The following is an 11,964-nucleotide window of genomic DNA, read 5'->3' as shown; positions in this document are numbered from 1 at the left end:
GGGAAATGCTTTTAGTTTTCCTCCATTCAGAAAGACATTTACTTTGAGTTTCTTATACTAGCTTTTTTCCTTTTGATGGATGTTCCTTTTGTATATAACTTCTGGAAGATTTTTATCATGATGGGATGTTTAGTCTTCTCAAATGTTTTTTTTTCCCCGTGGTTACTGAGATGATTTAATGGTTTTTATCCTTCATCCTATTGTTGTGATTGATGTTTATGATTTGACATTATCCAATCATTCTTGTGTCTCTGGAATAACCACTTGATCATAGAATTAGTATTGTTAATATGTCCACACTACCTAAAGCTATCTAGATATATATGGTGTGATCATTATTAAATACACCAGTGATATTTTTTCAGAATTGGAAAAATAACAATAAAATTCCTATGGAACTGCAAAAGGTCCAGAATAGCCAAAGTAATCCTGAGCAAAATGTAGAAGAAAATAAAATAAATCTGGAGATATAATACCTACCTTTAAATTAAATTGCAAGGCTGTAACTAAAACAGTATGGTATTCTTTGCCATTTGGCTAAGATCAAATAGAGTATCTGTTCTTACCAGTTTAAAACAATAAGTGACATGTAGATCAGTGTAACACAATGGAAAACCATAAATTATTCTATGCATATAATCACTTGATTTCCAACAAAGAAACACTAGTCTTTTTCAATGAAGTTGGTCCTGGCAAAACTGGATATACATACATAGAAAAATGAAATTTTATCCCTGCTTGTCACCATATAGAGATTAGCTTAAAATGCAGTAGACATAAATATAAGACCTGAAATAATGAAATTGCTAAAAGACAACATAGGAGAAATGCTTTAAGACATTAATATAGAAAATGAAGCTTTTCAATAAGACCCTTTTTCTACTCCCCTCTCCCCAAATAGCAAGCAGTAAAAGCAAAACTGGAAAAATGGGATTATATAAAACTGAAAGACATCTTTTTATTAAGGGAACTAATGAACAGAGTGAAGAGACATTGGACAGCACAGGAGAAAATATTCATCAGCTGCTTATCTGATGATAGAAGTTCAGTATTTAGAATCCATAAGGACCTCAAAAAACTCAGCAACAACAAAAAATCAGTTATGAAATGGGCAAAGAACTTAGAGGTTTTTTTCAACCTCAAAAGAAGTAACATAAATGGTCAAAAAATAAATGAAATATTCACTGTCACTATCAAAACCAGTTAGATTGTGTATTAAAAAGACAAAGTAACATTTTAAGTGACATAAGTCAGATGCAGAAGGACAAATGCCACGTACTCTCCTTCAAATGGCAAAGCTAAACAAATTTACTCAACACAGTACAATGATAGCAATAGACTGAAAGGGATTGACAGGGTAAGGATAAGGAAGTTTGTATCACAGCTGCCAAGTCAGAATTAGTTTGGAGTAAGCTCCTACTGTCACACAGCATAATGGGTGATGAGAGTTAACAATAACCTATTACTTTATGAGAAATTGGAAGAAAGGGCAGCCAAGGTTCCAATCATGAAACTTTTTAATATAATAATAATCATCATACCTTTAATTTTTAAAGTCTTCTCACAGATTTCTCTGAGATGTCATCAACAACATCTATTTGCAAAACTCCTATTCTTGCACATTTTATTGGTGTTGCCCCCAATTTTTTTTTCTTCTACATAAATTCATGTCATTGTTGCTATTACCATCTTCCATATGAGCAGGTTTGAGAATGCCATGGATTTCAGAGGCCATAAATTTTGTTTTTTGTCTGGAGTTACAATTTTCTGTACTACCTTTTGCAACCTCAAACATGATACCCAGTTCTCCTCTCCTCTTCTCTGTTCTCATGGAACTCTTCTAGATTTACAGAGGACATAAACGCTAGTTATTGATGGGGCTTAGAATGCCCCATCAACAAAGTAAGGCCAGGCAGATTTCCCTGGTCCTGGCTGATTGCTCTCTTCAGTTTAATGGATCTTCTGCTACATTACTTCTTAGTGGTTAACTACTGATAGAGCATTGAGCTCTGCATTCGTGGTAGAGGAAGAGTAATTCACCTTCTATGCCATGCACATGAAGAAAATCCAAAATTCATACCAGAGTTTTAGGAATCTGGAGGCTTCTGCATCACTAGGCCCAAGTGGATGAATGAGGAAAAGGCACCAAGCTGTGTAAGTCAAGCCCTCTGTATTTGTAGCCAAAGTCTTGGCAATCACGAACAATCTGTCCGACTCAAAGAACCAAAATGCAAAGGTTACTTTTATGTATTTTTAAAAAGATTTGCTTTTATTGAGGAGGCAGATTTATAGAGAGAAAGATGTATAGAGAAAGATCTTCCATCTGCTGGTTCACTCCCCAAATAGGCATGAGGATCAGAGCTGAGCCGATCTGAAGCCAGGAACTAGGAGCTTGTTGTAAGTCTCCCATCTCAGTGCAGGGTAACAAGGCTTTTGGGTATCCTCCACTGCAGGAAGCTGTATGGGAAGTAGAGCAGTCAGGATATGAACCAGCACCCTTATGGAGCCCAGTACTTTTATATCATTTAGAAACTTTCTTAATCTGACAAAAATCCACTATTAGCTTTGAGTGCTACTATAGCATAGTTAGATGATGTGAAATAAAAGTTGATTAAGTTGGTTAAGGTTTTATTTTGTTCAGCAAATTAGCTTTTTAGTCATTAAGAGCTTACAATAATAGGATGGAATATTTAGATATGTGAACACATTTGAAAGATACTGTCTGGTATATGCATTGAAAACCCAATTAGTTTAGTAAAGAAAAATGAATGGGGGCTGGTGCCACTGCTCCACCATCAAGTGCCGGTGTCCCACATGGATGCTGGCTCATGTCCTGACTCCTGCACTTGCCATCCAATTCCCTATTTGTGGCATGGAAAACCAGCAGAAGATGGCCCAAGGCATTGGGACCCTGTATCTGCGTGGGACACCTGAAAGAGGCTCCTGGTTTCAGATTGGCTCAGCTTTGGCTGTTGTTGCCTATTGGGAAGTGAACCAATGGATGGAAGATCTTTCTGTCTCTCTTCGTTATGAATCTGCCTTTGCAATTAAAAATAAACAATCTATGGATGCACATTGAGGCTTCCATATGCTTACTCATTATGATCATTGTAGTCCTTAAATGTATGCCTAAGCTTATTTTTAAATCACTGCCAAAATTTCAACATCTAGGTCATCTGTGGGTCTAAGGGAATTCCATTGGTGCTTTTTAAGAAAAATATATTTTAGTTTTGATATTTATTACATAGTTGAAAAGAATGAATACCTATACGGGCCTCTGATTAGGGTGGGAAGGGTTGAGGTAGGTGAAATAAATGTTTCAGGGGTTTTTGTTTGTTTGTTTTCACGTGCCTATAGGGTTGGGGGAAAGAGGGACCCATTTTTTTCTGTCAAGCTACATCAGTGCCTGGAGATGCAGATGATCATTTGATGTCACTGTAGAGATCCTGATGTGGGGAACAGTGTTCCAAGGGTGTTACCTGAGTAGTATTGATAGTTCTGAGACATCAGCTTGGTTGCAAGCCACTGATACTCTATTTCCTTGGTTATGGTCCATATTTCCCTGCTTGTTTGTAAGCCTAAAATTCTTTATTGTATGCATGATGACATGTTAAGAAGTGTATAGACTATTTTTTTTAATTTTAAAGAATGTGTGACAGATACCACTCTCAATCATTTCTGGCTTGGATCCTAGCTTTGTTAGTGATTTGATCAGCCTTTCTTCACATATATTGATTTTGAATATCAACTATAAAGAGTGAGTGTTATTATCTCTGATTGGAGGTTACAGTTGTATTTTGGGATAATAACTTCAGAGACTTACCAACACCAACACTCTTCTGAGAAGTTATACATACCCAGACACCATAGCCCATTTATTTAGATTGTATATGATACCATTTCTCAGTTTTCCTCTTTTGGATTGTTATAATGAATAAATGAAGAGTGATGAATATTGCATTGTTTACCAGCATTTATAACATCAGGGTTTTCAGAAAATTCACCTACTTTAGATAGGCCTCTGTTAAATAATAGAAGCAAAAAATACATGTAGATCCCTAGTGTAAGAAATCTGAAATCTTGTTGCACAAATAAGACATAGAGCAAAAAACTGAGCTGCATTATAGTCTACAAGTTTGTAGTAGACATTAAATTATGCAATAATATGTAATATTAGTCTAACATTACAGCAGCTGCTTATTGGTTGTGATATTGGTATTTTAACTCTTTATTCCTCATTAAGTTTGGGAAAAATGGTACTTCAGCAGATTTTACTTTTCATGGTGGTCAATATGGGATACCTCATTTTATGTGCTTTTCTTGCAATATGATGTTGAAATTGTGTTCGAGAGCTAAAATGAGAGGGTGAGAATGTGATTTGTCTTGACCTTGGAAAAAATAATCTTCACAGCCAGGATTTTATTGACTTTCTTCATTGACTTAATTTTGCATTCATTTTTGCCCTAGTTACCAAGTAGCATTGCTACCTTTTCCCATGTGGAGCCTTGGGAGCAGGCAAGAGCAGTTTGCCTTAAAATACTCAGAAAGATTGGCTGTCTGGTGTGCTGCAGGCTCTGTTCCAGCACAGGTGATCCAGCCATGAGCAAAGCCAGCAGAGCTCTGCCCTCTTGGAGTTCACACGTAAACAGGAGTAAGTCTCTAAGGGTGTTGAGAGAATAATAAATGAGGATGCATATGGTGATCAAAGGGCACTTGTAAATAAGATAACCTCAAATGACTTACCAGGATAGAGAAATGAACTGAGGAAGGAATAAAATCTTGAAAAATCTAGGGAAATAGGCTTTTCGGCAGAGGAAATAAGTGCAAAGGCACAGAAGACCTGGCTTTTTGTTCTCAGCAGGGAATTGTTGTATTAAATGTTTTGGAGCAGCTATGCTCCAAGCATGAGATCTGGGTCTAGCTGCTCTGTTTGTGTTGTTGTTTACCAACTGAGCTCTCCTATGCTTCCCAAAGGAATAAGCAGGGCTGTTGATCCTGAAACAGAGGCCATTAAGTGAGCCTTGGAGCCTGGGTACTTTTTTTATTTAGCCCACACACAGCTGGACCACGGTGCGAGGGCTTACTTTTCTTCAATGGCGTCCTTTGGAACACAGCAGTTGGTTTTGTTTTCTAGAGGTCACTGAGTTTCCTATCCCTACTGAAGACTTAGATGTTCTGTCAAGACTCTGAAAGCTATCTTTTTAGCAATGCTAGTTTTTACTTGAAAATATATGGCTATATTTTTATAAATTACTATCCCGGGAACAGATAATACTTGTGTGCTGCACCTTTTTGCTGTTATCTTTGTTGGGAGATCATTGGAACATTCTGAAAATAGTATGCCAATCGGCTTTCTCAACTGTCATCACTTACGAGCTCTAAACCTTAGGAAAATAATGCCTCTCTGTGTTTCGGCATACCATTCTGAAAAATGGGAACAGATCTGCCTTGATGGTTAGCCCCTCTGAACAACTCCTAGATATGTTAATGTTCATTTACATCAATTTACTTGCCACATGGAACATTGACTTGTAGTGGAGCCTGTCTCTCAAGGGAATGTCTTTATGACCCTGTTGGTCCACCTGTAAGTTTTCATGGTCATTCAGTTTATTTGACTGCTAGACAACAACTGCTAGCTCTTGAGAATCATCAACCCTGATACTGGGTACAGGAGCTGGGAGAAACAAAACAGTGTCTAAACACTGTATTGGCTAGCTCTCAAGCAATGTGTGCTGTGGGATATGGTGGATCAAAGATGTTTGGAAGGTAAGATACCTGACCTGGAGGGCATTGATGGGAATTGATGGGAAGCCAGCATTGCAGATGGAGTTTACCCACTTGACCACATCAACAGCCCCCCTTCCTAAGAACTTTGTGGAAGGTAGGGCAATTTTTTTTCCATTTACTCATTCAACTGCCATTTTCCAAACATTCACTGTGTTTTTCCGGGAAAATCCTCTTTCTGATATCCATGCTGTCTAATTCAATTTTCAAAAAAGTTCAAAGTTTTCAGTGGTGTGTTTTCTACTTGAGATAGTCTTAGCTGGGGTCTTTATTCAGTGTCTAGGACGGATACTCAGCAAGTATTCTCTGATGGGCTTGTAATTGTTAAACAAAACATCAAAATACTTTGAAATCTTTGGTAAATAGTTATGACTGGAACCCTTCAAGTATCCTTGCTGCTTTCTTTTCCATTTTTAGAATAACAAAAATATTTTGCTAAGACACAAGACTTACAGAAGTTTCCAGAGAAGACATACAAAATGGTTACAAACTTTTTTGAAGGGGAAAATCCGCACCTGACAGAGTAGTTACATCATGATTAGTGAGGGCTGTGATGTATATTTAATTTTCCCATTTTGGTTCAAACAATCAAACATGTCTATCTACAGAGCTTAAATAAAGTTAGACTTGGCTAGAGAGCATATTCTAAGGAATTGATTAGCTGCTTTTAACCAATGCAATTAGATCACCATGAAAAGGGGGGTAAAGGAACTCAGAATATTAAAATAAAACTTTCCCTCACTCAATAAACAAAGAAAAACATTCACACCCCTTGACCCAGACAACTGCCTTCATTCACAATGCTTTATACTAAGCCATCATTGAGAAAATGAATAAGAACAGCCAAGCCACTGCTTTTAAAGTTTCCACAGAAGTCCAGATGATACTCCCAGCCTCTGCTCATGCTTTAAAACAGTGAATTAGGACAAGATACAGATTTGCTAATGTGCATTTAATCACCAAAGGATTGAAGATGTCTGGGCTTTTATTCTGTAATGTTTCTAAGACTGTGTCCATTACATGCAAACAAAAAAGGAAGAAGTCTTGGCAGAAGAGAAGTGATGCATACTTGATGATCAGATCAATTTAAATATTATTCATGGCATAAAGCCTAGTGCATGCTCTAGTTGTTTCTGTGGCTTGGGCTTCATTGGTCTTCTGCTCTGCTACATCATTTGCTAACAAATCATCTGGATTGGGAGCACTTAACAAAGCCTGGATCGATAGCAGAATTTTGCAGATCTGCAGTGCTAGGGACTACTTATCTTTCAAAATATCTTTTTTTTTTAAAGATTTATTTATTTTTATTGCAAAGTCAGATATACAGAGAGGAGGAGAGACAGAGAGGAAGATGTTCCATCCAATGATTCACTCCCCAAGTGAGCCGCAACGGCCGGTGCTGCGCCGATCCAAAGCCAGGAACCAGGAACTTCTTCCCAGTCTCCCACACGGATGTAGGGTCCTAGTGCTCTGGGCCGTCCTCGACTGCTTTCCCAGGTCACAAGCAGGGAGCTGGATGGAAAGTGGAGCTGCCGGGATTAGAACCGGCGCCCATATGGGATCCGGGCGCATTCAAGGCGAGGACTTTAGCCGTTAGGCCATGCCGCTGGGCCCATCTGTCAAAATATCTTAGCATATTCTTCCCAACTTGTCTGCAGTAGGATGTTAATTTTGATCATAAAGCATACTCCTGGAAGGAATAGTTCACATTTAAAAGTCCCTCCTTCAAAGGAGGAATCCCAGGGGCCAGCAAGGACCACATGAACAGCAGTTGTTGCTCTCCTCTGGTTTTACTTTAATGCCAGGGACTGGTTCTGCCAGGAAATGCTGGGTTTCTTCAGTGATCCTGCGGGGCAACCTGGCTGTCTTGTCAGACCCCCAGTCTGGCCTCTAGTCTAGTCTCTGACTTTGTTCCTTTCTTTTGTTTCCTTCCCCAAAACTCTTTGGTGATGGTGGTCTCCCCATGATTGAACAATCAAGATGTCATTGCTCAGTGCAGCAGGAGCTTCTTCCATGATCCTATTTCAGCAGCATGGCCTGTGTTGGTTTGCATTAACTGGCTAGTGAGTCGGCCACCCAGGTCAGTACCTGTTTGGCTATCTCTTCTGAACTGAGGAGAGAGTCAAGTTCTGAGAGATTACGTGGATTGTTCCAAGTCTCCTGTAGGACTCAACAGTCAGGTTTTTTGATTCTAAGACCAGTTTTGTTGATTTGTTTCACAATACTGCCTTATCTCTTAGTGAGTGAAATTAGGAATTATGAGTCTACATTTTTACTTTTCTCTATAAATAAAAATTTAAACTTAGCATGCCTTATTTTTCAATAGACAATAATGCCTTCCAGCTTTAGCCAGTGCTTTAAAACGTAATGATTTGTCAGACAGAATCAAGTAAAAGAAGAGACATCTCTTGAATGTTTGGTCTCCTACTCTTTTTTAAATTATTACTTAATTTTGATAATCTTTACATAGTTGAGTAGGGCACAAAGGGTCAAGGGTTAGAGGAAAGTGGGTAAGACCATTGTTTCCACATTCTCTTTTTTTCTGTATCTGAGGTAAGGGGAGATAAAGGGAGAAGCCCCACCCAGCCTCCCACTTATCCCAGGGTCCCTGATGTGAGGCATGCTCCAAGGGTCCTGCTCAAGTGGTTTTAACAGTTCAACAGTTCTGAATTGCTGCCAGTCTCGCCATTCCAAGCAGGATGAAATCTCTCCAGAATCCACTGGCTGACATAGTCCACCAGAGAATCTCAGTTTGCCAAGATTTTCACTGCCAACATAGCAGGGGTAGGTGCTCTATTTGTTCTGTCCTCCATCCTCTGTGTGGTACCAAGTGTCCTCTGCAGGTTCTGATGGATTGCCATATCCTCCATGTGCACCTGGATATGCTGTCCACTGCTCTGTCTGAGCCTTTGAGGAGACTCAGCTTTGACACTTGCACTCCATGGTCAGATCATGGAACTTGTACTTCTCTTCATGGTTGTGGTTCTGTGTCCAGCAGTTCAGCTGGGGGATCTGCAAAGAAACTTAATCTGAGGTGATCACAGATCTGATTTTTGTGTGTGCATTCCAGTACAGGGTCCAGCACAGTCCTTTACGCCAATCAGCTTATGCATATACTGGTGATTGCAATTGCTGGGTCAGCCGGTTTCCAACCCTGTCTTCCACAAGAACCAATGGTGTTGCACTCCAACCTGATGTTTCACTGCAGCCTGATTCTGCTCACCACACACTTGGACCTCACGGACACCAGTGGGAGCTGCAGCCTAGTCAGAGTGACCCACAATAACCCCCACCAAGCCTGCCCCCTGCATGGTTCTTGTGCTTGCCAGTATGTACCGCAGACTTGTCCAGTCTGTCCCACATCCCATTCAGCTCTCATACATGTCAATGGACATTGAAGCCTAGTTCAACCCAACCAGCCCCACTACCCAGCGTGCACACATGCTGGTGGGTGCCTTTCTGTCCAGCCATGCCTGCCCCTGTCCTGGTTTTCATGCTCACCTGTTGGAGTGGTAACCCAGGAGGCAGGTGCCCACTTTTTTCCTACTGGGCCTACTTCCATTCCTGGATCAGGCACTCTCCAGGTGGTTTTGCGGTTTAACTTGACAGAATTAACCCCCAGTGCCAGCCTCTGCCAGCTGATGCTGCAGCAAAACCCAACCAACCCTCAGCCACTCTGGCTTATGCATGTACCAGTAGGAATAGTCAGCCCAGCCTGGCTTTTCCCTGCTCTAGCTCACATGAAGCCCACAGGTGTTGTAGCCCTGCCTGGTCTGGTCTGCTCCCATTCCAACTCATGGTCTCCAGTGAGAGTGTTGGTTCAGCAGGGGAGCTCTCCACAGTCTCCCTACCAGCTATGCCCCCTTCCACTCCTAGTTCTTGCGTGTGCTGGTTGGGTGCTGCAGTCTGATCCAGCCCGGCCCACCCCCAATTCCTGCTCATGCTGGTGGGGGCTATAGCCTAGCCCAGCCCAGCCCAGCCATAATGTGTACTGGTATGTGTTGCAACTGAATCTGGCCCAACCCTCACTCTATTCAGGTGCTCGGATTCACCAGTGGGTGATGTGAACTGGTTAAGCCAGGTTAGCCCCCGACCTATGCCAAATGTATGCCGGTGGGTACTGTTCCCTGGCCTGTTCTGGGCTGCTCCCTGTCATGGTTTTTCCCCTCACTTGTAAGGATTGTGTTCCGATAGAGGAGTTTCCCAAGCTCCTCCATCAGAACCTCTCTCAATGTCAGATCTTGCTCACACAAATGTGTCCATGGGTCAGGCCTACTTAGGCCAACTCTTATCCTAGCAGGAACAGCGGCCTGTATTGACTGGCCTTCAGCCTATTCTGGTTCTTACTGTTGGATGTTTCAGCCCAGCCACGGCTTGTCCACACTCAGAAACAGCTCGCACATGGCTCAGTAGAGCCATAGACCTAGCCTAACCTGTCCTACATCTACCCTGGTCCTCCAGAGTAACAGCTGGTGCTGGAGTCTAGCTCACACTTGTGCCGAGGGACACTGCAGCCATATCCAGACCAGAATGCAGCTCCCACCCTGGCCCCCAAACTCACCAGTGGGAACCCCAACCCAGCCAGGGTGTCCCCTTAGCTCTCCAACCAAGCCTTTTCCAAACCTTAGATCACGTGTATGCCAGTGGTTGCTCTGACTCAGCTTGGCATAGCCCCTCACCTGTCTTGGCCTTTGCCTTAGTTGCTGTAGCCTCACATCCCTGGCTCATGCAAACCAGTAGGTGTAAGAGCCTAGCTCAGCATGACCTGTGTTCCAGCTTGATTTCCATTCTTGCTGGTGAGCTAAGGTTTGTTTGGCCCTGCCTGGTCCATCCCTTCCATAACCAACCCAAACATTAGCCAACAGATGGAGTTACTTTTCCCAGCTTGCCTCATCCCCAGGTTTGACCATGTGATCATCAATGAGAGTTATGACACACTAGGGGAATTTCCCAAGTTCTCCCACCTGACCAACTCCAGACCCAGATCTCATATATGCCAGCAGCTGTTAGGTCAGTGCCCGGCATAGTCTGCCTTTCCATCTTGGCCTTGTATGAGCTGGTGAACATTGTGACCTGCCCCACACCCAGTTTTAGGATGCTCATATGGGTGCCTCAAGCTGGACCTGGCCAGACTGTTACCGGTTCTTGTACCTGTGAGTGATGGCAGGTTCCATGGTCATACCTAGCTCAGTCCATCACCACTCCAACTTGAGCTAACCAGTGGGCGTTGTATTTCCATAGGGTTGGGCCCACACATCCCCCACAGAATCTGCCCCCTGACTGGTTCTCTTGCATGCTGGTTAGTGTCATGGCCCTACCTAATATGACCTGTCCTCTGTTCTGACATTCTACCAAATACTACTAGCCCTACTAGACAGGCCCCCAGCCCTAGCTTTTGCATGGACTGGTGTGTGGTGGTCAGCATTGTTCGGTGGTAGCATGCACTACACAGGACTCACATGTGGGCTGGTGCATCAGCCTGACCCGCACAGATAATCTGGCCTCTCCCCTCCAAACCACCACATCTCAGTACCCTCGCTTACCTTCAAGTAAAGTGACCCTGCTGTTGGGATTCCCTCAGGATTGATTCCTCACCAACATGCGCAGTGGCCTCATTCATGGATGTCTCTAGGCAGCAATCCCACAACCCCAAAAACCCAAGAGCTCACTGCTAAAGTCCAGGAGTAACTTGCTGCGTGGCAGTGGTGGCTGTGGCCAGGAGCCCAAGCATTGAGTCTGACCTGGCAGTTCTCTCCACCCAGGCCCTGAAGTTGAACTCCCTTAGGTCCCTCCCACCGCATGATGGCAGGTGGAGCCAGGGTCCACCTTTACTCCCAAAACATTTTCTCCCAGCATACTCACCATGAAGGGAGAAACCTCTTGGGCCCAGGCAAGCCCAGGACTCACCCACCACACGGCAGTGGTGGCTGTAGCCATGGCCCCAAGCATTGAGTCCGACCTGGGTTGGGTATTCCCAGCGGCCACTAGACTGTTTTGGAAGCTCTCTCCTGGTCTCCTACTCTTGAACTTTGGTGGGCATTTATATGGGTAGAAAGTAGCACACGCGTTAGGGTGAATATATACCTATTTTGTTCTCATTCCTGCCTCATTCGAGTTTCACAGCCATTCTGTGGACAGAGATTCCAGCTAACATCCATGTCTGAATTTCCATAAAATGTC

At 42.7% G+C, this 11,964-nt stretch overlaps 1 pseudogene; it reads right to left on the bottom strand.

The window, feature by feature from the left end:
• Nucleotides 1-6,870: 6,870 nt before the first annotated feature.
• Nucleotides 6,871-11,721, bottom strand: LOC101533565 (ubiquitin-conjugating enzyme E2 N-like; annotated as a pseudogene).
• Between the last annotated feature and the right edge of the window lie 243 nt (nt 11,722-11,964).

This window comes from Ochotona princeps, chromosome 4 (assembly GCF_030435755.1).
Source record: "Ochotona princeps isolate mOchPri1 chromosome 4, mOchPri1.hap1, whole genome shotgun sequence".
Taxonomy (NCBI): Eukaryota; Metazoa; Chordata; class Mammalia; order Lagomorpha; family Ochotonidae; genus Ochotona; species Ochotona princeps.
The sequence above is the reverse complement of the archived record's forward strand: the minus strand, read 5'-3'. Positions and strand labels throughout refer to the sequence as shown.